We start from the raw sequence: 26,091 nt of genomic DNA, 5'->3' as shown, positions 1-26,091 counted from the left end.
TGCTTATTTCTTTGGGCGGCACAATCAGTCCCTGGGTATATGGTATACCACTTTACAAGGGGCTTTCAAGTAAATTAAATCTGTCAGTCAGGTATACTCCAATTATACACATGATTAGGGAAGAAGCACGTGCACTTCAGCACTGATTAGTAGCGATAAAGTGATCAGAGTCCTAAGGCCAACAAAAAGATACAGCAAAATGCGGAGGTGAAAAGCAATAAGGTGGGGTTGGGACCACCTTAAGAATGCAAGGTCTAACAAAAACGAATTAAGGATAACATGAGTAAAACATCAGGTTTCTCTACAGCATTTGGTGAGACAAGTGGGCCTTCTTTTATCTTCCACAAATGCAATCTTTCCCGGACCCCTTTATTATATAGCTCTTCAACGAAAAAATATAAAGCACTTACAAAGGAGCCTCAACTACTCAAAGATGGTCGACTTCTGTAATATGGGCCATATACTAAAAGCAGCACGAAAACAGAGTGCAATAGGGTCCAAAAAACTTGAGTGACTCATGAGAGTATGCATGCAAGCCTATGGTATTCCAAACTAGAGAGATACGCATGCAATTTTTGTTTTTAGGAGAGAATGTGCCTGCTGAAAAAAACATTATTTTTAAAAAGTGCATTGCAGAATATCAGGAATTTGCTGTGGGACACCTTGAAAACTTGCATACAGATTATGTGCACACGCCTCACATTCAGTTGTGGCAGAGTGGTTAAGGCGATGGACTAGAAATCCATTGGGGTCTCCCTGCGCAGGTTCGAGTCCTGCCGACAACGAGAATATTTTTAACATCGGCTACAATTTTAGAAGTTAACCTTTAGTATTTCTTCCATGTCAGTTTTATAAATAGGTGGCTTATTTTGGTGTCACTATTGCCATATCACATATTTATTATCGCTCCCCCTTTCATATCTTTGCTATAACTCTCGTCCTTCATTAGCGCTGGTGCAAACGCTTCAAATTATTATACCCCGGCTCTCTCGGTCATACCTGTGCATGCACTTGAAACTTACTTTACCAATAAAAGAAGCAAATAGAGAAATAAAATAAAAGTGCTAGCTGGATTAGGCAAACACACTTCATAAAACTGCATTTTCTTTTTATTCTCCCCCGTGTTACAAGCTTAACTGCTCCCTGTGTAATTTCTCTTAACCTGCTGTTCCTGGAAGAGAATTTCATCTACAAGCTCTTTCTGTGTTTTTCCTAGTCTTTTCTTTCCCTTTTCTTAGATTTGTAACTGTTCCTTTACGTGCTCTATTTAGGCGCCATTAATCTCATTTGAGCTCCTTGTACCTGCTGCTGTTTTCTCCACACCTCATACTGCCTTTCCCCTCTTTCTCTCTTTCTCTGCGGTTGGTGGCTACTTTCCAAAGCGTCTGATGCCCCAATGTTCCTTCGTCTTGTTGTCAGACGTGAATTTGAAAAGAAACAAAATTAACAAGCCTTTACCATTCACACATGGCAGAAGTTTATACTTTAATTCAATGAGCTAAGAAAAGTGTGTTGTGGGGCCCCTACGAGCCATGGTGCTTGCTTCATCATAATTAGGCATGCAGTCATTAGCCACAGCTCTGATTATGGGTCACTGAGGTCAGTTTCAATAATTCCTCAAAAACCTAACCATGCAGTCCCCCCTATCTGTGTAGTTACCTTGCTTTACTGCTGTTTGTGTGATTAGCTGGGAGGAGCTCACGGCAGCATCCTCCCAATAAAAGTGTAGATGGACCGTTCCTTAAGTCTTTCTTGCTTCACATACAGATGGCTTGAGGAGGTACAGGAGAGATGCAGGTCGAATAAACAGAATAGAATATCTGCGCCAGGTGTGTTTCTCTGCATTGGTGTCCCATCACAGGCCCACCAGTGTATGTGTGATCTTTGACTCCTGCCAGTTCACAAGCAGGCGGCCAGGAAACGGTTTCAGCCTATCAACCACTGAGGAGATAAAGCCTTTGTATAAGGAATGAGGAAGCAATGAACACATTCAGCCTATCACAGGAGTAGTCCTGAGTGTTCTGAATTATAATTTCTTCATGTCACTGTACGTTATTGAGCCCAAGTAGCTCGCCGTGATCGTATAGTGGTTAGTACTCTGCGTTGTGGCCGCAGCAACCTCGGTTCGAATCCGAGTCACGGCATTGTGGTTGGCAATGTCACGGCAGTTGGGTTTTTCCTTTACAGAATTCCCAAATGTACCAGTTGTTTTTGTAAAATGTCTATTAAAAACAGATCCTTTTCAATATTTAAACGATCTAACGACAAATTATTTAAAAACACATGATTATAAGATGTAGGTATACTGTACTTACTGACATAAATTATCGTTCTTGACGTATTTGCGGTAAGGGGAGCGGAGCTCTCCCCCAGGCCAATCAGAATGCAGATGAATGCAGTTGCAGTTGAGTGACCGGTGTTGTGGCTGTCTACAGGGAATGCACATATGTAGCTGTCTCGCAGCCCAATCCAGACGTCAATTGAAGACAGGTTTTCATGCAAATAGAGCAGTAAGTGCAGAGAAATGCTCACTCTCTAAAAATGGCATTTATACAATAGTAAGATTAAATCCAACCTCACCAGTAGATAGGATTTATCAATAAATAAATAAAGCTTCTCCTCTCTGATATGGAATTACCCCCCAAAAAGTATAAGGGAATACCCAATGCTAACCTATGAGAGGGGCAGACCTCACAGTAGTGAAAAATGTAATAGACTGTTTGATACTACTAGGACATACAAACTACCACAGTACATGTCTTACCTTTTACTTACATAGCATGATGCCGCTAGGACTACCTAGGGCCTACCTTAGGGGTTACTGATATGTAAGAAAATTGGAGTTTAAGGCTTGGCAAGTAGTTTTAAATGCCAAGTCGAAGTGGCAGTACACTGCAGCACAGGCACTGCAGTAGCAGGCTTGAGACAGGTTTGAAATGCTATTTCTTTGGGCGGCACAATCAGTCCCTGGGTATATGGTATACCACTTTACAAGGGGCTTTCAAGTAAATTAAATCTGTCAGTCAGGTATACTCCAATTATACACATGATTAGGGAAGAAGCACGTGCACTTCAGCACTGATTAGTAGCGATAAAGTGATCAGAGTCCTAAGGCCAACAAAAAGATACAGCAAAATGCGGAGGTGAAAAGCAATAAGGTGGGGTTGGGACCACCTTAAGAATGCAAGGTCTAACAAAAACGAACTAAGGATAACATGAGTAAAACATCAGGTTTCTCTACAGTATTTGGTGAGACAAGTGGGCCTTCTTTTATCTTCCATAAATGCAATCTTTCCCGGACCCCTTTATTATATAGCTCTTCAAGGAAAAAATATAAAGCACTTACAAAGGAGCCTCAAATACTCAAAGATGGTAGACTTCTGTAATATGGGCCATATACTAAAAGCAGCACGAAAACAGAGTGCAATAGGGTCCAAAAAACTTGAGTGACTCATGAGAGTATGCATGCAAGCCTATGGTATTCCAAACTAGAGATTTACGCATGCAATTTTTGTTTTTAGGAGAGAATGTGCCTGCTGAAAAAAACCTTATTTTCAAAAAGTACATTGCAGAATATCAGGAATTTGCTGTGGGACACCTTGAAAACTTGCATACAGATTATGTGCACACGCCTCACAGTCGGTTGTTGTGGCCGAGTGGTTAAGGCGATGGACTAGAAATCCATTGGGGTCTCCCTGCGCAGGTTCGAATCCTGCCGACAACGAGAATCTTTTTAACATCGGCTACAATTTCAGAAGTTAACCTTTAGTATTTCTTCCATGTCAGTTTTATAAATAGGTGGCTTATTTTGGTGTCACTATTGCCATATCACATATTTATTATCGCTCCCCCTTTCATATCTTTGCTATAACTCTCGTCCTTCATTAGCGCTGGTGCAAACGCTTCAAATTATTATACCCTGGCTCTCTCGGTCATACCTGTGCATGCACTTGAAACTTACTTTACCAATAAAAGAAGCAAATAGAGAAATAAAATAAAAGTGCTAGCTGGATTAGGCAAACACACGTCATAATACTGCATTTTCTTTTCTATTCTCCCCCGTGTTACAAGCTTAACTGCTCTCTGTGTAATTTCTCTTAACCTGCTGTTCCTGGAAGAGAATTTCATCTACAAGCTCTTTCTGTGTTTTTTCCTAGTCTTTTCTTTCCCTTTTCTTAGATTTGTAACTATTCCTTTACGTGCTCTATTTAGGCGCCATTAATCTCATTTGAGCTCCTTGTACCTGCTGCTGTTTACTCCACACCTCATACTGTCTTTTCCCTCTTTCTCTCTTTCTCTGCGGTTGGTGGCTACTTTCCAAAGCGTCTGATGCCCAAATGTTCCTTCGTCTTGTTGTCAGACGTGAATTTGAAAAGCAACAAAATTAACAAGCCTTTACCACTCACACATGGCAGAAGTTTATACTTTAATTCAGTGAGCTAAGAAAAGTGTGTTGTTGGGCCCCTACGAGCCATGGTGCTTGCTTCATCATAATTAGGCATGCAGTCATTAGCCACAGCTCTGATTATGGGTCACTGAGGTCAGTTTCAATAATTCCTCAAAAACCTAACCACGCAGTCCCCCCTAACTGTGTAGTTATCTTGCTTTACTGCCGTTTGTGTGATTAGCTGGGAGGAGCTCACGGCAGCATCCTCCCAATAAAAGTGTAGATGGACCGTTCCTTAACTCTTTCTTGCTTCACATACAGATGGCTTGAGGAGGTACAGGGGAGATGCAGTTCTAATAAACAGAATAGAATATCTGCGCCAGGTGTGTTTCTCTGCATTGGTGTCCCATCACAGGCCCACCAGTGTATGTGTGATCTTTGACTCCTGCCAGTTCACAAGCAGGCGGCCAGGAAACGGTTTCAGCCTATCAACCACTGAGGAGATAAAGCCTTTGTATAAGGAATGAGGAAGCAATGAACACATTCAGCCTATCACAGGAGTAGCCCTGAGTGTTCCGAATTATAATTTCTTCATGTCACTGTACGTTATTGAGCCCAAGTAGCTCGCCGTGATCGTATAGTGGTTAGTACTCTGCGTTGTGGCCGCAGCAACCTCGGTTTGAATCTGAGTCACGGCATTGTGGTCGGCAATGTCACGGCAGTTGGGTTTTTCCTTTACAGAATTCCCAAATGTACCAGTTGTTTTTGTAAAATGTCTATTAAAAACAGATCCTTTTCAATATTTAAACGATCTAACGACAAATTATTTAAACACACATGATTATAAGATGTAGGTATACTGTACTTACTAACATAAATTATCGTTCTTGAACATATTTGCGGTAAGGGGAGCGGAGCTCTCCCCCAGGCCAATCAGAATGCAGATGAATGCAGTTGCAGTTGAGTGACCTGTGTTGTGGCTGTCTACAGGGAATGCACATATGTAGCTGTCTCGCAGCCCAATCCAGACGTCAATTGAAGACAGGTTTTCATGCAAATAGAGCAGTAAGTGAAGAGAAATGCTCACTCTCTAAAAATGGCATTTATACAATAGTAAGATTAAATCCAACCTCACCAGTAGATAGGATTTATTAATAAATAAATAAAGCTTCTCCTCTCTGATATGGAATTACCCCCCAAAAAGTATAAGGGAATACCCAATGCTAACCTATGAGAGGGGCAGACCTCACAGTAGTGAAAAATGTAATAGATTGTTTGATAGTACTAGGACATACAAACTACCACAGTACATGTCTTACCTTTTACTTACATAGCATGATGCCCCTAGGACAACTTAGGGCCTACCTTAGGGGTTACTGATATGTAATAAAATTGGAGTTTAAGGCTTGGCAAGTAGTTTTAAATGCCAAGTCGAAGTGGCAGTACACTGCAGCACAGGCACTGCAGTAGCAGGCTTGAGACAGGTTTGAAATGCTATTTCTTTGGGCGGCATAATCAGTCCCTGGGTATATGGTATACCACTTTACAAGGGGCTTTCAAGTAAATTAAATCTGTCAGTCAGGTATACTCCAATTATACACATGATTAGGGAAGAAGCACGTGCACTTCAGCACTGATTAGTAGCGATAAAGTGATCAGAGTCCTAAGGCCAACAAAAAGATACAGCAAAATGCGGAGGTGAAAAGCAATAAGGTGGGGTTGGGACCACCTTAAGAATGCAACGTCTAACAAAAACGAACTAAGGATAACATGAGTAAAATATCAGCTTTCTCTACAGCATTTGGTGAGACAAGTGGGTCTTCTTTTATCTTCCATAAATGCAATCTTTCCCGGACCCCTTTATTATATAGCTCTTCAAGGAAAAAATATAAAGCACTTACAAAGGAGCCTCAAATACTCAAAGATGGTAGACTTCTGTAATATGGGCCATATACTAAAAGCAGCACGAAAACAGAGTTCAATAGGGTCCAAAAAACTTGAGTGACCCATGAGAGTATGCATGCAAGCCTATGGTATTCCAAACTAGAGACATACGCATGCAATTTTTGTTTTTAGGAGAGAAAGTGCCTGCTGAAAAAAACATTATTTTTAAAAAGTGCATTGCAGAATATCAGGAATTTGCTGTGGGACACCTTGAAAACTTGCATACAGATTATGTGCACACGCCTGGCAGTCAGTTGTTGTGGCCGAGTGGTTAAGGTGATGGACTAGAAATCCATTGGTGTCTCCCCGTGCAGGTTCGAATCCTGCCGACAACGAGAATCTTTTTAACATCGGCTACAATTTCAGAAGTTAACCTTTAGTATTTCTCCCATGTCAGTTTTATAAATAGGTGGCTTATTTTGGTGTCACTATTGCCATATCACATATTTATTATCGCTCCCCCTTTCATATCTTTGCTATAACTCTCGTCCTTCATTAGCGCTGGTGCAAACGCTTCAAATTATTATACCCTGGCTCTCTCGGTCATACCTGTGCATGCACTTGAAAATTACTTTACCAATAAAAGAAGCAAATAGAGAAATAAAATAAAAGTGCTAGCTGGATTAGGCAAACACACTTCATAAAACTGCATTTTCTTTTCTATTCTCACCGTGTTACAAGCTTAACTGCTCCCTGTGTAATTTCTCTTAACCTGCTGTTCCTGGAAGAGAATTTCATCTACAAGCTCTTTCTGTGTTTTTTCCTAGTCTTTTCTTTCCCTTTTCTTAGATTTGTAACTGTTCCTTTACGTGCTCTATTTAGGCGCCATTAATCTCATTTGAGCTCCTTGTACCTGCTGCTGTTTTCTCCACACCTCATACTGTCTTTTCCCTCTTTCTCTCTTTCTCTGCGGTTGGTGGCTACTTTCCAAAGCGTCTGATGCCCCAATGTTCCTTTGTCTTGTTGTTAGACGTGAATTTGAAAAGCAACAAAATTAACAAGCCTTTACCACTCACACATGGCAGAAGTTTATACTTTAATTCAATGAGCTAAGAAAAGTGTATTGTGGGGCCCCTACGAGCCATGGTGCTTGATTCATCATAATTAGGCATGCAGTCATTAGCCACAGCTCTGATTATGGGTCACTGAGGTCAGTTTCAATAATTCCTCAAAAACCTAACCATGCAGTCCCCCCTAACTGTGTAGTTATCTTGCTTTACTGCTGTTTGTGTGATTAGCTGGGAGGAGCTCACGGCAGCATCCTCCCAATAAAAGAGTAGATGGACCGTTCCTTAACTCTTTCTTGCTTCACATACAGATGGCTTGAGGAGGTACAGGGGAGATGCAGGTCTAATAAACAGAATAGAATATCTGCGCCAGATGTGTTTCTCTGCATTGGTGTCCCATCACAGGCCCACCAGTGTATGTGTGATCTTTGACTCCTGCCAGTTCACAAGCAGGCGGCCAGGAAACGGTTTCAGCCTATCAACCACTGAGGAGATAAAGCCTTTGTATAAGGAATGAGGAAGCAATGAACACATTCAGCCTATCACAGGAGTAGCCCTGAGTGTTCCGAATTATAATTTCTTCATGTCACTGTACGTTATTGAGCCCAAGTAGCTCGCCGTGATCGTATAGTGGTTAGTACTCTGCGTTGTGGCTGCAGCAACCTCGGTTTGAATCCGAGTCACGGCATTGTGGTTGGCAATGTCACAGCAGTTGGGTTTTTCCTTTACAGAATTCCCAAATGTACCAGTTGTTTTTGTAAAATGTCTATTAAAACCGATCCTTTTCAATATTTAAACGATCTAACGACAAATTATTTAAACACACATGATTATAAGATATAGGTATACTGTACATACTGACATAAATTATCGTTCTTGAACATATTTGCGGTAAGGGGAGCGGAGCTCTCCCCCAGGCCAATCAGAATGCAGATGAATGCAGTTGCAGTTGAGTGACCTGTGTTGTGGCTGTCTACAGGGAATGCACATATGTAGCTGTCTCGCAGCCCAATCCAGATGTCAATTGAAGACAGGTTTTGATGCAAATAGAGCAGTAAGTGCAGAGAAATGCTCACTCTCTAAAAATTGCATTTATACAATAGTAAGATTAAATCCAACCTCACCAGTAGATAGGATTTATCAATAAATAAATAGAGCTTCTCCTCTCTGATATGGAATTACCCCCCAAAAAGTATAAGGGAATACCCAATGCTAACCTATGAGAGGGGCAGACCTCACAGTGGTGAACAATGTAATAGACTGTTTGATACTACTAGGACATACAAACTACCACAGTACATGTCTTACCTTTTACTTACATAGCATGATGCCCCTAGGACTACCTAGGGCCTACCTTAGGGGTTACTGATATGTAATAAAATTGGAGTTTAAGGCTTGGCAAGTAGTGTTAAATGCCAAGTCGAAGTGGCAGTACACTGCAGCACAGGCACTGCAGTAGCAGGCTTGAGACAGGTTTGAAATGCTATTTCTTTGGGCGGCACAATCAGTCCCTGGGTATATGGTATACCACTTTACAAGGGGCTTTCAAGTAAATTAAATCTGTCAGTCAGGTATACTCCAATTATACACATGATTAGGGAAGAAGCACGTGCACTTCAGCACTGATTAGTAGCGACAAAGTGATCAGAGTCCTAAGGCCAACAAAAAGATACAGCAAAATGAGGAGGTGAAAAGCAATAAGGTGGGGTTGGGACCACCTTAAGAATGCAAGGTCTAACAAAAACGAACTAAGGATAACATGAGTAAAACATCAGGTTTCTCTACAGCATTTGGCGAGACAAGTGGGCCTTCTTTTATCTTCCATAAATGCAATCTTTCCCGGACCCCTTTATTATATAGATCTTCAATGAAAAAATATAAAGCACTTACAAAGGAGCCTCAAATACTCAAAGATGGTAGACTTCTGTAATATGGGCCATATACTAAAAGCAGCACGAAAACAGAGTGCAATAGGGTCCAAAAAACTTGAGTGACCCATGAGAGTATGCATGCAAGCCTATGGTATTCCAAACTAGAGATATACGCATGCAATGTTTGTTTTTAGGAGAGAATGTGCCTGCTGAAAAAAACATTATTTTTAAAAAGTGCATTGCAGAATATCAGGAATTTGCTGTGGGACACCTTGAAAACTTGCATACAGATTATGTGCACAAGCCTTACAGTCGGTTGTTGTGGCCGAGTGGTTAAGGCGATGGACTAGAAATCCATTGGGGTCTCCCCGCGCAGGTTCGAATCCTGCCGACAACGAGAATCTTTTTAACATCGGCTACAATTTCAGAAGTTAACCTTTAGTATTTCTTCCATGTCAGTTTTATAAATAGGTGGCTTATTTTGGTGTCACTATTGCCATATCACATATTTATTATCGCTCCCCCTTTCATATCTTTGCTATAACTCTCGTCCTTCATTAGCGCTGGTGCAAACGCTTCAAATTATTATACCCTGGCTCTCTCGGTCATACCTGTGCATGCACTTGAAACTTACTTTACCAATAAAAGAAGCAAATAGAGAAATAAAATAAAAGTGCTAGCTGGATTAGGCAAACACACGTCATAATACTGCATTTTCTTTTCTATTCTCCCCCGTGTTACAAGCTTAACTGCTCCCTGTGTAATTTCTCTTAACCTGCTGTTCCTGGAAGAGAATTTCATCTACAAGCTCTTTCTGTGTTTTTTCCTAGTCTTTTCTTTCCCTTTTCTTAGATTTGTAACTATTCCTTTACGTGCTCTATTTAGGCGCCATTAATCTCATTTGAGCTCCTTGTACCTGCTGCTGTTTACTCCACACCTCATACTGTCTTTTCCCTCTTTCTCTCTTTCTCTGCGGTTGGTGGCTACTTTCCAAAGCGTCTGATGCCCAAATGTTCCTTCGTCTTGTTGTCAGACGTGAATTTGAAAAGCAACAAAATTAACAAGCCTTTACCACTCACACATGGCAGAAGTTTATACTTTAATTCAGTGAGCTAAGAAAAGTGTGTTGTTGGGCCCCTACGAGCCATGGTGCTTGCTTCATCATAATTAGGCATGCAGTCATTAGCCACAGCTCTGATTATGGGTCACTGAGGTCAGTTTCAATAATTCCTCAAAAACCTAACCACGCAGTCCCCCCTAACTGTGTAGTTATCTTGCTTTACTGCCGTTTGTGTGATTAGCTGGGAGGAGCTCACGGCAGCATCCTCCCAATAAAAGTGTAGATGGACCGTTCCTTAACTCTTTCTTGCTTCACATACAGATGGCTTGAGGAGGTACAGGGGAGATGCAGTTCTAATAAACAGAATAGAATATCTGCGCCAGGTGTGTTTCTCTGCATTGGTGTCCCATCACAGGCCCACCAGTGTATGTGTGATCTTTGACTCCTGCCAGTTCACAAGCAGGCGGCCAGGAAACGGTTTCAGCCTATCAACCACTGAGGAGATAAAGCCTTTGTATAAGGAATGAGGAAGCAATGAACACATTCAGCCTATCACAGGAGTAGCCCTGAGTGTTCCGAATTATAATTTCTTCATGTCACTGTACGTTATTGAGCCCAAGTAGCTCGCCGTGATCGTATAGTGGTTAGTACTCTGCGTTGTGGCCGCAGCAACCTCGGTTTGAATCTGAGTCACGGCATTGTGGTCGGCAATGTCACGGCAGTTGGGTTTTTCCTTTACAGAATTCCCAAATGTACCAGTTGTTTTTGTAAAATGTCTATTAAAAACAGATCCTTTTCAATATTTAAACGATCTAACGACAAATTATTTAAACACACATGATTATAAGATGTAGGTATACTGTACTTACTAACATAAATTATCGTTCTTGAACATATTTGCGGTAAGGGGAGCGGAGCTCTCCCCCAGGCCAATCAGAATGCAGATGAATGCAGTTGCAGTTGAGTGACCTGTGTTGTGGCTGTCTACAGGGAATGCACATATGTAGCTGTCTCGCAGCCCAATCCAGACGTCAATTGAAGACAGGTTTTCATGCAAATAGAGCAGTAAGTGAAGAGAAATGCTCACTCTCTAAAAATGGCATTTATACAATAGTAAGATTAAATCCAACCTCACCAGTAGATAGGATTTATTAATAAATAAATAAAGCTTCTCCTCTCTGATATGGAATTACCCCCCAAAAAGTATAAGGGAATACCCAATGCTAACCTATGAGAGGGGCAGACCTCACAGTAGTGAAAAATGTAATAGATTGTTTGATAGTACTAGGACATACAAACTACCACAGTACATGTCTTACCTTTTACTTACATAGCATGATGCCCCTAGGACAACTTAGGGCCTACCTTAGGGGTTACTGATATGTAATAAAATTGGAGTTTAAGGCTTGGCAAGTAGTTTTAAATGCCAAGTCGAAGTGGCAGTACACTGCAGCACAGGCACTGCAGTAGCAGGCTTGAGACAGGTTTGAAATGCTATTTCTTTGGGCGGCACAATCAGTCCCTGGGTATATGGTATACCACTTTACAAGGGGCTTTCAAGTAAATTAAATCTGTCAGTCAGGTATACTCCAATTATACACATGATTAGGGAAGAAGCACGTGCACTTCAGCACTGCTTAGTAGCGATAAAGTGATCAGAGTCCTAAGGCCAACAAAAAGATACAGCAAAATGCGGAGGTGAAAAGCAATAAGGTGGGGTTGGGACCACCTTAAGAATGCAACGTCTAACAAAAACGAACTAAGGATAACATGAGTAAAATATCAGCTTTCTCTACAGCATTTGGTGAGACAAGTGGGTCTTCTTTTATCTTCCATAAATGCAATCTTTCCCGGACCCCTTTATTATATAGCTCTTCAAGGAAAAAATATAAAGCACTTACAAAGGAGCCTCAAATACTCAAAGATGGTAGACTTCTGTAATATGGGCCATATACTAAAAGCAGCACGAAAACAGAGTTCAATAGGGTCCAAAAAACTTGAGTGACCCATGAGAGTATGCATGCAAGCCTATGGTATTCCAAACTAGAGACATACGCATGCAATTTTTGTTTTTAGGAGAGAAAGTGCCTGCTGAAAAAAACATTATTTTTAAAAAGTGCATTGCAGAATATCAGGAATTTGCTGTGGGACACCTTGAAAACTTGCATACAGATTATGTGCACATGCCTGGCAGTCAGTTGTTGTGGCCGAGTGGTTAAGGTGATGGACTAGAAATCCATTGGTGTCTCCCCGTGCAGGTTCGAATCCTGCCGACAACGAGAATCTTTTTAACATCGGCTACAATTTCAGAAGTTAACCTTTAGTATTTCTCCCATGTCAGTTTTATAAATAGGTGGCTTATTTTGGTGTCACTATTGCCATATCACATATTTATTATCGCTCCCCCTTTCATATCTTTGCTATAACTCTCGTCCTTCATTAGCGCTGGTGCAAACGCTTCAAATTATTATACCCTGGCTCTCTCGGTCATACCTGTGCATGCACTTGAAACTTACTTTACCAATAAAAGAAGCAAATAGAGAAATAAAATAAAAGTGCTAGCTGGATTAGGCAAACACACTTCATAAAACTGCATTTTCTTTTCTATTCTCACCGTGTTACAAGCTTAACTGCTCCCTGTGTAATTTCTCTTAACCTGCTGTTCCTGGAAGAGAATTTCATCTACAAGCTCTTTCTGTGTTTTTTCCTAGTCTTTTCTTTCCCTTTTCTTAGATTTGTAACTGTTCCTTTACGTGCTCTATTTAGGCGCCATTAATCTCATTTGAGCTCCTTGTACCTGCTGCTGTTTTCTCCACACCTCATACTGTCTTTTCCCTCTTTCTCTCTTTCTCTGCGGTTGGTGGCTACTTTCCAAAGCGTCTGATGCCCCAATGTTCCTTCGTCTTGTTGTCAGACGTGAATTTGAAAAGCAACAAAATTAACAAGCCTTTACCACTCACACATGGCAGAAGTTTATACTTTAATTCAATGAGCTAAGAAAAGTGTATTGTGGGGCCCCTACGAGCCATGGTGCTTGATTCATCATAATTAGGCATGCAGTCATTAGCCACAGCTCTGATTATGGGTCACTGAGGTCAGTTTCAATAATTCCTCAAAAACCTAACCATGCAGTCCCCCCTAACTGTGTAGTTATCTTGCTTTACTGCTGTTTGTGTGATTAGCTGGGAGGAGCTCACGGCAGCATCCTCCCAATAAAAGAGTAGATGGACCGTTCCTTAACTCTTTCTTGCTTCACATACAGATGGCTTGAGGAGGTACAGGGGAGATGCAGGTCTAATAAACAGAATAGAATATCTGCGCCAGATGTGTTTCTCTGCATTGGTGTCCCATCACAGGCCCACCAGTGTATGTGTGATCTTTGACTCCTGCCAGTTCACAAGCAGGCGGCCAGGAAACGGTTTCAGCCTATCAACCACTGAGGAGATAAAGCCTTTGTATAAGGAATGAGGAAGCAATGAACACATTCAGCCTATCACAGGAGTAGCCCTGAGTGTTCCGAATTATAATTTCTTCATGTCACTGTACGTTATTGAGCCCAAGTAGCTCGCCGTGATCGTATAGTGGTTAGTACTCTGCGTTGTGGCTGCAGCAACCTCGGTTTGAAACCGAGTCACGGCATTGTGGTTGGCAATGTCACAGCAGTTGGGTTTTTCCTTTACAGAATTCCCAAATGTACCAGTTGTTTTTGTAAAATGTCTATTAAAACCGATCCTTTTCAATATTTAAACGATCTAACGACAAATTATTTAAACACACATGATTATAAGATATAGGTATACTGTACATACTGACATAAATTATCGTTCTTGAACATATTTGCGGTAAGGGGAGCGGAGCTCTCCCCCAGGCCAATCAGAATGCAGATGAATGCAGTTGCAGTTGAGTGACCTGTGTTGTGGCTGTCTACAGGGAATGCACATATGTAGCTGTCTCGCAGCCCAATCCAGATGTCAATTGAAGACAGGTTTTGATGCAAATAGAGCAGTAAGTGCAGAGAAATGCTCACTCTCTAAAAATTGCATTTATACAATAGTAAGATTAAATCCAACCTCACCAGTAGATAGGATTTATCAATAAATAAATAGAGCTTCTCCTCTCTGATATGGAATTACCCCCCAAAAAGTATAAGGGAATACCCAATGCTAACCTATGAGAGGGGCAGACCTCACAGTGGTGAACAATGTAATAGACTGTTTGATACTACTAGGACATACAAACTACCACAGTACATGTCTTACCTTTTACTTACATAGCATGATGCCCCTAGGACTACCTAGGGCCTACCTTAGGGGTTACTGATATGTAATAAAATTGGAGTTTAAGGCTTGGCAAGTAGTTTTAAATGCCAAGTCGAAGTGGCAGTACACTGCAGCACAGGCACTGCAGTAGCAGGCTTGAGGCAGGTTTTAAATGCTATTTCTTTGGGCGGCACAATCAGTCCCTGGGTATATGGTATACCACTTTACAAGGGGCTTTCAAGTAAATTAAATCTGTCAGTCAGGTATACTCCAATTATACACATGATTAGGGAAGAAGCACGTGCACTTCAGCACTGATTAGTAGCGATAAAGTGATCAGAGTCCTAAGGCCAACAAAAAGATACAGCAAAATGAGGAGGTGAAAAGCAATAAGGTGGGGTTGGGACCACCTTAAGAATGCAAGGTCTAACAAAAACGAACTAAGGATAACATGAGTAAAACATCAGGTTTCTCTACAGCATTTGGCGAGACAAGTGGGCCTTCTTTTATCTTCCATAAATGCAATCTTTCCCGGACCCCTTTATTATATAGATCTTCAATGAAAAAATATAAAGCACTTACAAAGGAGCCTCAAATACTCAAAGATGGTAGACTTCTGTAATATGGGCCATATACTAAAAGCAGCACGAAAACAGAGTGCAATAGGGTCCAAAAAACTTGAGTGACCCATGAGAGTATGCATGCAAGCCTATGGTATTCCAAACTAGAGATATACGCATGCAATGTTTGTTTTTAGGAGAGAATGTGCCTGCTGAAAAAAACATTATTTTTAAAAAGTGCATTGCAGAATATCAGGAATTTGCTGTGGGACACCTTGAAAACTTGCATACAGATTATGTGCACACGCCTTACAGTCGGTTGTTGTGGCCGAGTGGTTAAGGCGATGGACTAGAAATCCATTGGGGTCTCCCCGCGCAGGTTCGAATCCTGCCGACAACGAGAATCTTTTTAACATCGGCTACAATTTCAGAAGTTAACCTTTAGTATTTCTTCCATGTCAGTTTTATAAATAGGTGGCTTATTTTGGTGTCACTATTGCCATATCACATATTTATTATCGCTCCCCCTTTCATATCTTTGCTATAACTCTCGTCCTTCATTAGCGCTGGTGCAAACGCTTCAAATTATTATACCCTGGCTCTCTCGGTCATACCTGTGCATGCACTTGAAACTTACTTTACCAATAAAAGAAGCAAATAGAGAAATAAAATAAAAGTGCTAGCTGGATTAGGCAAACACACGTCATAATACTGCATTTTCTTTTCTATTCTCCCCCGTGTTACAAGCTTAACTGCTCCCTGTGTAATTTCTCTTAACCTGCTTTTCCTGGAAGAGAATTTCATCTACAAGCTCTTTCTGTGTTTTTTCCTAGTCTTTTCTTTCCCTTTTCTTAGATTTGTAACTATTCCTTTACGTGCTCTATTTAGGCGCCATTAATCTCATTTGAGCTCCTTGTACCTGCTGCTGTTTACTCCACACCTCATACTGTCTTTTCCCTCTTTCTCTCTTTCTCTGCGGTTGGTGGCTACTTTCCAAAGCGTCTGATGCCCAAATGTTCCTTCGTCTTGTTGTCAGACGTGAATTTGAAAAGCAACAAAATTAACAAGCCTTTACCACTCACACATGGCAGAAGTTTATACTTTAATTCAGTGAGCTAAGAAAAGTGTGTTGTTGGGCCCCTACGAGCCATGGTGCTTGCTTCATCATAATTAGGCATGCAGTCATTAGCCACAGCTCTGATTATGGGTCACTGAGGTCAGTTTCAATAATTCCTCAAAAACCTAACCACGCAGTCCCCCCTAACTGTGTAGTTATCTTGCTTTACTGCCGTTTGTGTGATTAGCTGGGAGGAGCTCACGGCAGCATCCTCCCAATAAAAGTGTAGATGGACCGTTCCTTAACTCTTTCTTGCTTCACATACAGATGGCTTGAGGAGGTACAGGGGAGATGCAGTTCTAATAAACAGAATAGAATATCTGCGCCAGGTGTGTTTCTCTGCATTGGTGTCCCATCACAGGCCCACCAGTGTATGTGTGATCTTTGACTCCTGCCAGTTCACAAGCAGGCGGCCAGGAAACGGTTTCAGCCTATCAACCACTGAGGAGATAAAGCCTTTGTATAAGGAATGAGGAAGCAATGAACACATTCAGCCTATCACAGGAGTAGCCCTGAGTGTTCCGAATTATAATTTCTTCATGTCACTGTACGTTATTGAGCCCAAGTAGCTCGCCGTGATCGTATAGTGGTTAGTACTCTGCGTTGTGGCCGCAGCAACCTCGGTTTGAATCTGAGTCACGGCATTGTGGTCGGCAATGTCACGGCAGTTGGGTTTTTCCTTTACAGAATTCCCAAATGTACCAGTTGTTTTTGTAAAATGTCTATTAAAAACAGATCCTTTTCAATATTTAAACGATCTAACGACAAATTATTTAAACACACATGATTATAAGATGTAGGTATACTGTACTTACTAACATAAATTATCGTTCTTGAACATATTTGCGGTAAGGGGAGCGGAGCTCTCCCCCAGGCCAATCAGAATGCAGATGAATGCAGTTGCAGTTGAGTGACCTGTGTTGTGGCTGTCTACAGGGAATGCACATATGTAGCTGTCTCGCAGCCCAATCCAGACGTCAATTGAAGACAGGTTTTCATGCAAATAGAGCAGTAAGTGAAGAGAAATGCTCACTCTCTAAAAATGGCATTTATACAATAGTAAGATTAAATCCAACCTCACCAGTAGATAGGATTTATTAATAAATAAATAAAGCTTCTCCTCTCTGATATGGAATTACCCCCCAAAAAGTATAAGGGAATACCCAATGCTAACCTATGAGAGGGGCAGACCTCACAGTAGTGAAAAATGTAATAGATTGTTTGATAGTTCTAGGACATACAAACTACCACAGTACATGTCTTACCTTTTACTTACATAGCATGATGCCCCTAGGACAACTTAGGGCCTACCTTAGGGGTTACTGATATGTAATAAAATTGGAGTTTAAGGCTTGGCAAGTAGTTTTAAATGCCAAGTCGAAGTGGCAGTACACTGCAGCACAGGCACTGCAGTAGCAGGCTTGAGACAGGTTTGAAATGCTATTTCTTTGGGCGGCACAATCAGTCCCTGGGTATATGGTATACCACTTTACAAGGGGCTTTCAAGTAAATTAAATCTGTCAGTCAGGTATACTCCAATTATACACATGATTAGGGAAGAAGCACGTGCACTTCAGCACTGATTAGTAGCGATAAAGTGATCAGAGTCCTAAGGCCAACAAAAAGATACAGCAAAATGCGGAGGTGAAAAGCAATAAGGTGGGGTTGGGACCACCTTAAGAATGCAACGTCTAACAAAAACGAACTAAGGATAACATGAGTAAAATATCAGCTTTCTCTACAGCATTTGGTGAGACAAGTGGGTCTTCTTTTATCTTCCATAAATGCAATCTTTCCCGGACCCCTTTATTATATAGCTCTTCAAGGAAAAAATATAAAGCACTTACAAAGGAGCCTCAAATACTCAAAGATGGTAGACTTCTGTAATATGCGCCATATACTAAAAGCAGCACGAAAACAGAGTTCAATAGGGTCCAAAAAACTTGAGTGACCCATGAGAGTATGCATGCAAGCCTATGGTATTCCAAACTAGAGATATACGCATGCAATTTTTGTTTTTAGGAGAGAAAGTGCCTGCTGAAAAAAACATTATTTTTAAAAAGTGCATTGCAGAATATCAGGAATTTGCTGTGGGACACCTTGAAAACTTGCATACAGATTATGTGCACACGCCTGGCAGTCAGTTGTTGTGGCCGAGTGGTTAAGGTGATGGACTAGAAATCCATTGGTGTCTCCCCGTGCAGGTTCGAATCCTGCCGACAACGAGAATCTTTTTAACATCGGCTACAATTTCAGAAGTTAACCTTTAGTATTTCTCCCATGTCAGTTTTATAAATAGGTGGCTTATTTTGGTGTCACTATTGCCATATCACATATTTATTATCGCTCCCCCTTTCATATCTTTGCTATAACTCTCGTCCTTCATTAGCGCTGGTGCAAACGCTTCAAATTATTATACCCTGGCTCTCTCGGTCATACCTGTGCATGCACTTGAAACTTACTTTACCAATAAAAGAAGCAAATAGAGAAATAAAATAAAAGTGCTAGCTGGATTAGGCAAACACACTTCATAAAACTGCATTTTCTTTTCTATTCTCCCCGTGTTACAAGCTTAACTGCTCCCTGTGTAATTTCTCTTAACCTGCTGTTCCTGGAAGAGAATTTCATCTACAAGCTCTTTCTGTGTTTTTTCCTAGTCTTTTCTTTCCCTTTTCTTAGATTTGTAACTGTTCCTTTACGTGCTCTATTTAGGTGCCATTAATCTCATTTGAGCTCCTTGTACCTGCTGCTGTTTTCTCCACACCTCATACTGTCTTTTCCCTCTTTCTCTCTTTCTCTGCGGTTGGTGGCTACTTTCCAAAGCGTCTGATGCCCCAATGTTCCTTTTTCTTGTTGTTAGACGTGAATTTGAAAAGCAACAAAATTAACAAGCCTTTACCACTCACACATGGCAGAAGTTTATACTTTAATTCAATGAGCTAAGAAAAGTGTATTGTGGGGCCCCTACGAGCCATGGTGCTTGATTCATCATAATTAGGCATGCAGTCATTAGCCACAGCTCTGATTATGGGTCACTGAGGTCAGTTTCAATAATTCCTCAAAAACCTAACCATGCAGTCCCCCCTAACTGTGTAGTTATCTTGCTTTACTGCTGTTTGTGTGATTAGCTGGGAGGAGCTCACGGCAGCATCCTCCCAATAAAAGAGTAGATGGACCGTTCCTTAACTCTTTCTTGCTTCACATACAGATGGCTTGAGGAGGTACAGGGGAGATGCAGGTCTAATAAACAGAATAGAATATCTGCGCCAGATGTGTTTCTCTGCATTGGTGTCCCATCACAGGCCCACCAGTGTATGTGTGATCTTTGACTCCTGCCAGTTCACAAGCAGGCGGCCAGGAAACGGTTTCAGCCTATCAACCACTGAGGAGATAAAGCCTTTGTATAAGGAATGAGGAAGCAATGAACACTTTCAGCCTATCACAGTAGTAGCCCTGAGTGTTCCGAATTATAATTTCTTCATGTCACTGTACGTTATTGAGCCCAAGTAGCTCGCCGTGATCGTATAGTGGTTAGTACTCTGCGTTGTGGCTGCAGCAACCTCGGTTTGAATCCGAGTCACGGCATTGTGGTTGGCAATGTCACAGCAGTTGGGTTTTTCCTTTACAGAATTCCCAAATGTACCAGTTGTTTTTGTAAAATGTCTATTAAAACCGATCCTTTTCAATATTTAAACGATCTAACGACAAATTATTTAAACACACATGATTATAAGATATAGGTATACTGTACATACTGACATAAATTATCGTTCTTGAACATATTTGCGGTAAGGGGAGCGGAGCTCTCCCCCAGGCCAATCAGAATGCAGATGAATGCAGTTGCAGTTGAGTGACCTGTGTTGTGGCTGTCTACAGGGAATGCACATATGTAGCTGTCTCGCAGCCCAATCCAGACGTCAATTGAAGACAGGTTTTGATGCAAATAGAGCAGTAAGTGCAGAGAAATGCTCACTCTCTAAAAATGGCATTTATACAATAGTACGATTAAATCCAACCTCACCAGTAGATAGGATTTATCAATAAATAAATAAAGCTTCTCCTCTATGACATGGAATTACCACCCAAAAAGTATAAGGGAATACCCAATGCTAACCTATGAGAGGGGCAGACCTCACAGTAGTGAAAAATGTAATAGACTGTTTGATACTACTAGGACATACAAACTACCACAGTACATGTCTTACCTTTTACTTACATAGCATGATGCCCCTCGGACTACCTAGGGCCTACCTTAGGGGTTACTGATATGTAATAAAATTGGAGTTTAAGGCTTGGCAAGTAGTTTTAAATGCCAAGTCGAAGTGGCAGTACACTGCAGCACAGGCACTGCAGTAGCAGGCTTGAGACAGGTTTGAAATGCTATTTCTTTGGGCGGCACAATCAGTCCCTGGGTATATGGTATACCACTTTACAAGGGGCTTTCAAGTAAATTAAATCTGTCAGTCAGGTATACTCCAATTATACACATGATTAGGGAAGAAGCACGTGCACTTCAGCACTGATTAGTAGCGATAAAGTGATCAGAGTCCTAAGGCCAACAAAAAGATACAGCAAAATGAGGAGGTGAAAAGCAATAAGGTGGGGTTGGGACCACCTTAAGAATGCAAGGTCTAACAAAAACGAACTAAGGATAACATGAGTAAAACATCAGGTTTCACTACAGCATTTGGCGAGACAAGTGGGCCTTCTTTTATCTTCCATAAATGCAATCTTTCCCGGACCCCTTTATTATATAGCTCTTCAATGAAAAAATATAAAGCACTTACAAAGGAGCCTCAAATACTCAAAGATGGTAGACTTCTGTAATATGGGCCATATACTAAAAGCAGCACGAAAACAGAGTGCAATAGGGTCCAAAAAACTTGAGTGACCCATGAGAGTATGCATGCAAGCCTATGGTATTCCAAACTAGAGATATACGCATGCAATGTTTGTTTTTAGGAGAGAATGTGCCTGCTGAAAAAAACATTATTTATTTATTTTTTTTTTTTGAAAACCTTTATTGAGTCTTCACAGATTAGTACACAGCACGTCGCCTACAACCCAACCGGGCCGGCCGCTAACATAGCGTATAAGCAATAAATATGCAGTAACACAGTACATGCTGTCGTGAGGACTTGAGGATAAAGCACCAAAAGGAAATTGTGAAGAAGGAGTTGCGAATGGTCCTTGCCAAATTATGAGGTTTTCGTTTTTTGTTTAATACCTAAAAAAGGAAAACATTCAAACTTCGGGAAATCACGTTGCCATCGACACAGGAAACTGAATGCCATTCAGGTGGAAATGTGCCTCTGAGTCCATTCAAATTGCGCTTTTCACATTTTGGTAAATACCGTAGCAATTGCCCCATTCCGTTATATCGCCCCCATCCAGTGCAGCCCCTCCTCCCACCATCATGCCCTCCCTTCTCATTCACTCGTCCTCATCCGACTCCAGTGTGTCCCCTTCAGGGAGTGGCTCACAAATCTCACCCCGGTAAACATTCCATGGGGACCAAACTTTGTTCCACTTGGCCGGGCACCCCCTGGATAAATACACCGCCCGCTCCGTGACCATGGTCCTATCCATATTCACACACCATTGGGAGGCCTTCGGCAGATCTTCCACCCCCCAACGCTGTGCGATGTCCCTCTTCGCCATCATCATACCAATCGTTACCCAGAGGCGACCATGTCGGGACAGGTCAGTTGGTTCCCACACATTAAGAAGACAGCGACGTGGTTCTGGAAGCACGGAGACCTCTAGGACTTGTGAGACGGTGCGCATGACCTGACACCAATATGTTTGTATAAGGGAGCAGTCCCAGAATGTATGGAGTAGTGTGCCCTCCTCCCCGCAGCCGCGCAAGCAGAAGGGGTCAGGGGCTCGCTGTATGTGGTGAAGCAATGTCCTGGTGTAGTATGTCCTGTGCAGAACCTTGAGTTGGATGAGTCTCATTCTAGAGGATATGCCCGCCTCTTTAGGGGATGCCAGTGCCTCGTTCCATTCGTGTTCATCCATCTCCCCCACGTCCTGCTCCCATTTTCCCTTAAGAGGCACTAGCGGGTCTGGGGAATTATTCAGGAGTTTCTGGTAGGTAAGGGAGGTGGCCTTCTCCACCATATAGTCAGTTAGGAGGCGATCCTCTAGCGGGGACGACTCTGGGAGAGTTGACCCCACCGGAATAACCGCCAGCAGAGCATGACGCACTTGAACATACCGATAGGTTTCATGTGGTCCCATTTCGTAGAGTTCCTTCAGGCGGTCGAACGTGATGACAGCCCCATGGTCCCACATGTCTCCCACTGTTGAGATGCCTATGTCATCCCAGCGGGAGAACCCCTTGCTGGTCCGAAGGTTGCCCAGAGCACGTGAATCCCAAAGCGGGGTGAGCTTAGTGATAGTATCTTTCCAGCCTAGCGCAGCGGTGGCTGCGTGCCAGACGGAAACTGTGATCTTAGTGGGCCCCCTCAACAACCTGAGTTTACGCTTGTCATAGAGCGGGGCCAGCAGGGTACCCGCCCCTAGCTGGGCCCGATCCGCCTGGAATGCAGGGTCCGACTGTGATGCATGCAGCCATTGATTAATCGGTCTAAGCTGAGCCGCCCAATAATAAAGTTGAAGGTTAGGGAGTGCGATGCCACCCTCGTACCAACCTTTACAGAGCTTGGCGTGAGCTATCCGTGCCGGGCGATTGTGCCATAGTAGACTAGTGACCACTGCCGCCACCCTTTTGAAGTACCTGGGGGGCACCGCAAAGGGGGTGTTGTCCAGAATATACAGAAAGCGGGGCAGGGATTTCATCTTAAAGAGGGCTGCTTTTCCCAGCATCGTTAGCGGTAATCCTGCCCAGAAGCTCGCATCTCGCCTGAGGCGGTCCAGCGGCGGCTCCAAGTTCAACTTTTCAAATTCCGCCGGGTCACTCGTAACATGGACACCAAGATATCTAAAGGACGTGCCGGCCAACCGCAGGGGGCAGTCAGAGCCAACCGCGGGTGGGCCGCCCGCCAGGGTGTATAGTTCAGATTTAGTCCAATTAATTGTGTAGCCCGACACCTCCCCGTGGGCATTGCAGATACTTAAAAGAGCCGGGATGCCATGGTCAGGGTCCGTCAGGTATACAAGCATATCATCCGCGTAGAGCGAAATGCGGTCCTCCCAGCCCCCCCTCCATTGAATCCCTTTGAGCAAGGGGGTGGTCCTAATGCGGATTGCCAAGGGCTCTAGCGACAGTGCAAATAGTAGGGGGGAAAGAGGGCAGCCCTGCCGAGTGCCGCGTTTGAGCGGAAAGGAGCGCGAAATGTGGCCATTCGCCACCACATGCGCTACCGGCATAGTGTACAGCAGTTTAATCCAGGATATGAAAACAGGGCCGAAACCCATGTACTGGAGAACCTCGAAGAGATACGCCCATTCAACCATGTCAAAGGCCATCTTGGCATCTAGGGCCAAGATGGCCGCTGGTTCGTCGAGTTCATCCGTTTTGGCCAACACCCCATGCACCCGCCGTAGATTGAGTGAGGTGTTCCTGCGGGGCATAAACCCGGACTGGTCTGGGTGAATTAGATCAGAGAGGTGGGGCAGGAGACGATTTGCCAGCAGTTTCGCCAGGATTTTACTTTCTGCGTTGAGTAAGGATATAGGGCGGTATGAGGAGCAGTCCTCCGGAGGTTTGCCAGGCTTAGGGATAGCCACTATCGTGGCCGTCCGTTGGTCTAACGGGAGTACCCCCGCAGTACGGCACTCCTCATACATTCGAAGCAGGTATGGGCTAATAACAGCAGTGCGGTCCTGGAACCATTCAATTGGAATGCCGTTTGGTCCGAGCGCCTTGCCCGTACGCAGGGCCCCAATGGCGATCCGCAGTTCGTCAGCAGTGAAAGGCGTCTCAAGCTCAGCCGCCGCCTCGGGCAACAGCGCCGGGATGGGCAGATCATACAGTGCGCTTTGGGCCGCAATGGCCGTGACGTCCCGCTCCGGGGTGTAGACTTTCTCGAAGTGGGCAGCCAGCTCCTCTACTATCCGAGCTGGGTCCGTGTGAATGTTCCCCAGGACATCCCTGACCTGTTGGATCCCCTTGGCACTCCCGCCTCTTTTGTCTAGCCAGGCCAGCATTTTCCCTGCTTTGTCCCCCAAATCATACACTCGGTTCTGTGTGTCAGTGATGTGACCTTGGGCAATGTGTCGAGCATGGTCTGTATAGAGACGCTGGGCCAGCGTGAGCGCATGCAGTGTGTCGTCAGTGGGGTCCGTTTCATGGGCCGTGGTTGCGTCACGCAGTCGTATCTCGAGCGCCGAGTGGTCCGCCGCCTGTTCTCGCCTATACGAGGTTATGGAGCTAATGGCTTGCCCCCTCAGGACAGTCTTATAGGCCTCCCATAGCACCTCAGCCGAGGCTGCGGTAGGCTCGTTCTCCATAAAGTAATGTGTTGTGGCGGTCTGCAGTGCTTTCCGGACCTTCGGCACCTTAAGATATGAGGCATGCATCGGGAAGACGCGGTGGCGTGAGCGTGTTTGTGAAGTAATGGTGAGAGTCAGTGGGGAGTGATCCGAAATGCCCCTTGGGTGAATGAGCACCTCTTCTACGCGCTGCAAACCATCCCCAAGCGCCAGAAAGTGGTCAATGCGGGACAGGCTATTGTGGACGGTGGAATGGAAGGTGTACTGTCGTAATGTAGGGTGGACGTGCCGCCATATGTCTACCAGCCCCAACGCTTCAAGGAACCTTTGGAATCTGGAGGGACCCCCGGGGAGAGCGGGTGCGGGGAACCTGTCGAGTAGTGGGTCGGCAGGGGAATTAAAGTCCCCGCCCAACAAGGTGTCACCCTCGGGGAGGGACAGTAGGAAATCGCCCAGGGCAGGCAGCATCACAGAGTGTAAGGACGGCGGGATGTACACTGATACTATTGTCAGGGGGCGCCCCTCCCATTGACCACTCACTGCCGCAAAACAACCCTGTGAGTCGGTTTTTGTGCAAATGGTGATAAAAGTTGAGGATTTTCTAAGCAGGATACCCGTGCCCCAGTGGAGAATTCGGAGTGGGCCAACATTGAGTACCCCCGCCTGTCCAGGGCCTTGGTGGCAGTACCCATTAGATGGGTCTCTTGAAGGAGTATGAGGTCAGGTTTATGTCGCTTGACCTCGGACAGAACAAGGCCTCGCTTCACTTTATCACCCAATCCACGCACGTTCCATGCCAGAAGCTTGAGGGAAGAGCCGCCCAATCGCGTCTCACCCGCCTGCATCACGTTATGCCGCTCACCCACCACCATCGAAACTCAGGGGCCTGAACCCGCAGCACATGGCCCACCCTCCCAACATCGTTCCAGTAAACAGCACAGTACATTCTACATTGTTCAGACGATAGCATGAATTTCCCGTAAAACCAAACAAGTCCCCCCCCCAACACCCCCCACCCTGCCTCCCTGCCAAACGGACTCAAAACTGCCCGCCACCCCAACTTAGCAGAGCGCTTAACCCATAGCTGAAACAGAGTACTTGCACGTCGGGGGAGAGTGTCCCCCAAAGCAGGCGGTCCCTTTGCAGCCCTCGGGCGTCCGGGCCAGTGTCCATTAACGGCTCAGTAGCGAATCAGTGGGAGTAGAGTTCAGGAGTAACTCGATAGTCCCTTGTGGTATCTTCATTTGCCGCCAGCCGCTCCCAATTGGTCCTGTGGTGGTGATCCATTCTCGCTGGTCCTGGATGGGGAGCGGGAGCCCCGCCGGCTCGTCCCCCCCGATCTGTTGCGTCGACGGTTAGAGGTGCGGTCCACTGTGCGCCAGCCATCCAGCCATTCCCTGGTATTCTCTGCTGAATCGAAAAACCAGACCTTCTTATCCGCTACCACTCGTAGCCGGGCCGGAAACAGCATGGAGTACGGTAGTTC

At 43.8% G+C, this 26,091-nt stretch overlaps 7 non-coding genes across 7 annotated transcripts; all 7 read left to right on the top strand.

Moving 5' to 3' along the window:
- Positions 1-2,072: 2,072 nt before the first annotated feature.
- On the top strand, positions 2,073-2,144 carry TRNAH-GUG (transfer RNA histidin (anticodon GUG)). The gene has a single exon. It is a non-coding gene; the product is annotated as a tRNA-His (tRNA).
- Positions 2,145-3,642: 1,498 nt separating this feature from the next.
- TRNAS-AGA (transfer RNA serine (anticodon AGA)) lies at positions 3,643-3,724 on the top strand. The gene has a single exon. It is a non-coding gene; the product is annotated as a tRNA-Ser (tRNA).
- A 2,860-nt stretch (positions 3,725-6,584) lies between these two features.
- TRNAS-AGA (transfer RNA serine (anticodon AGA)) lies at positions 6,585-6,666 on the top strand. The gene has a single exon. It is a non-coding gene; the product is annotated as a tRNA-Ser (tRNA).
- Positions 6,667-9,524: 2,858 nt separating this feature from the next.
- On the top strand, positions 9,525-9,606 carry TRNAS-AGA (transfer RNA serine (anticodon AGA)). The gene has a single exon. It is a non-coding gene; the product is annotated as a tRNA-Ser (tRNA).
- Positions 9,607-12,466: 2,860 nt separating this feature from the next.
- TRNAS-AGA (transfer RNA serine (anticodon AGA)) lies at positions 12,467-12,548 on the top strand. The gene has a single exon. It is a non-coding gene; the product is annotated as a tRNA-Ser (tRNA).
- Positions 12,549-15,406: 2,858 nt separating this feature from the next.
- Positions 15,407-15,488, top strand: TRNAS-AGA (transfer RNA serine (anticodon AGA)). The gene has a single exon. It is a non-coding gene; the product is annotated as a tRNA-Ser (tRNA).
- Positions 15,489-18,348: 2,860 nt separating this feature from the next.
- On the top strand, positions 18,349-18,430 carry TRNAS-AGA (transfer RNA serine (anticodon AGA)). Its single transcript has one exon. It is a non-coding gene; the product is annotated as a tRNA-Ser (tRNA).
- The last annotated feature ends 7,661 nt before the right edge of the window (positions 18,431-26,091 follow it).

Source organism: Lissotriton vulgaris, chromosome 1_1 (assembly GCF_964263255.1).
Source record: "Lissotriton vulgaris chromosome 1_1, aLisVul1.2, whole genome shotgun sequence".
Classification (NCBI taxonomy): Eukaryota; Metazoa; Chordata; class Amphibia; order Caudata; family Salamandridae; genus Lissotriton; species Lissotriton vulgaris.
The sequence above is the reverse complement of the archived record's forward strand: the minus strand, read 5'-3'. Positions and strand labels throughout refer to the sequence as shown.